The 2,182-nt window shown below is 43.6% G+C and overlaps 1 non-coding gene across 1 annotated transcript; it reads right to left on the reverse strand.

Moving 5' to 3' along the window:
• Nucleotides 1–507: 507 nt before the first annotated feature.
• LOC140811034 (small nucleolar RNA R71) lies at nucleotides 508–613 on the reverse strand. The gene has a single exon (XR_012113425.1). It is a non-coding gene; the product is annotated as a small nucleolar RNA R71 (small nucleolar RNA).
• Between the last annotated feature and the right edge of the window lie 1,569 nt (nucleotides 614–2,182).

Here is a 2,182-nt window from a genome sequence, read left to right on the forward strand (position 1 = left end):
AGCTTGAGTTTGATCCTGAAATTGAAAGAACTTTCCGAAGGCGAAGACAACAACAAAGACTTAAAGAACTGATGGAAAGACACGAGCAAGAACGTGGAGAGGAACATCGTGACAATAGACAAGTTGAGATACCGCGTCGCATACCAATGCTGGAGTATGCCCAGCTGTCTTTGGAGGGTGCACGCCCTAGCATTGTGAGGCCTATCGTGCGGGCAAATCACTTCGAAATCAAGCCAGCCATAATCCAAATGATTCAGAACACGGTCCAATTTGGAGGAACTGCAATGGATGACCCAAACACGCACATCGCGGATTTTCTTGAAATTTGTGATACTTTTAAATTCAATGGAGTTTCTGATGATGCTGTTAGGTTGCGTTTATTTCCTTTCTCCTTACGTGATAAAGCTAAAGCGTGGTTAAATTGTTTGCCTGTAGGTTCGATCGCTACGTGGGACGACATGGCGAAAGCTTTTCTCATCAAATACTTCCCTCCCTCCAAGACCATGAAGCTGCGGGCAGACATTACAACATTTGCTCAATTTGATCAGGAATCTCTATATGAGGCATGGGAACGCTTCAAGGATCTACTACGACGATGCCCACATCACGAGTTACCATTTGGGTTAGTCGTTCAAACATTTTATTATGGTTTGCTTACTCCTAACCGTACTATGATCGATGCGGCTGCTTGTGGAAACCTGTTGAGAAAGACCGCGGAGGAAGGATATGAATTGTTAGAGGAGATGGCTGCTAGCAGCTATCATCCTCAATCTGAAAGAAACAACCAGCGGAAGAGTGCAGGAGTGCACCAGGTAACTGATTTTTCTGCTATTACTGCACAACTAGATGCTTTAAACAGGAAAACAGACGGCTTGAATGTGGGTGGCACGGCAATGCGTCTTCAAGAGATATTCTGTGAAAAGTGTGGAGGGGAACACTATGCGAAGGATTTTCAAGATGACAATCCATTCTATGTGCAAAATGAGGCACCAGTGAACCAAGTGGGAGTCCAAAACCGCCCAAGGCATGACCCTTATTCGAACACATACAATCCTGGGTGGAGGCAACATCCCAACTTCTCATGGGGCGGTCAAAACAGTCAGAATAGACCGCAAGGAGGACAACAATATGGGAAACAACCGATGTACAGATCCGATCCTCCTAGAGAAGAAAAGTCCAACTTGGAGCAAATGATGTCTAAGTTTATTTCATCCACTGAAACTAGACTTCAAAACCAAGATGCATCGATAAAGGGGCTCGAGAATCAAATTGGACAGTTGGCCAAGATGATAGCAAGTAGAGAGCCGGGCACCTTGCCAAGTAATACCGAGACTAATCCAAAAGAGCAAGTGAAGGCCATTGAGTTGAAGAGTGGGAAAATTTTGGAGTCGAAGGGAAAGGAAAAAATTCAAATACCGGATGAACCGACTGAGACATCCAAAGGTAAGTCTTCTAACTACACACCAGCACCCACTGCACAACCTAAAATTGTTATACCTCTTTCTTTTCCTGCTGCATTGAAAAAAGCAAAACTAGATGCACAACTCGGTAAGTTTCTCGAGGTGTTTAAAAAATTGCATATCAATATTCCCTTCGCCGATGCTTTAATGCAAATGCCTAGTTATGCTAAATTTTTGAAGGATATTTTAGCAAATAAGAGGAAGTTGGAGGGTCACATGACAGTGAACTTAACTGAAAATTGCTCCGCTTTGGTGCAAAACAAAATCCCACCGAAGCTAAAAGACCCAGGGAGTTTCTCTATTCCTTGCATGATTGGTGATGCTGTTTTTCATAAGGCATTATGTGATCTTGGTGCAAGTATTAATCTTATGCCATTGTCTGTGTTTAGGAAACTTGGGTTGGGAGAGCCTAAGTCGACGAGGATGTCCTTGCAACTGGCTGACAGATCTGTCAAGTACCCCCGCGGAGTGATTGAGGATGTGCTAGTGAAAGTGGACAAATTCATTTTCCCTGCAAATTTCGTGGTTCTCGACATGGAGGAGGATACAGAGATGCCTCTAATTTTGGGGAGACCGTTCCTTGCAACTGGCAAGGCACTGATTGATGTGCAAGAAGGGAAGTTGAGATTGAGAGTGGGCGAGGAAGAGATTACTTTTGATGTTTTTAATGCACTTAAGCACACAATGCATTCTGATAGTTGTTTTAGAATTGATGCTTTTGA

Source organism: Primulina eburnea, chromosome 13 (genome assembly GCF_022965805.1).
Source record: "Primulina eburnea isolate SZY01 chromosome 13, ASM2296580v1, whole genome shotgun sequence".
Classification (NCBI taxonomy): Eukaryota; Viridiplantae; Streptophyta; class Magnoliopsida; order Lamiales; family Gesneriaceae; genus Primulina; species Primulina eburnea.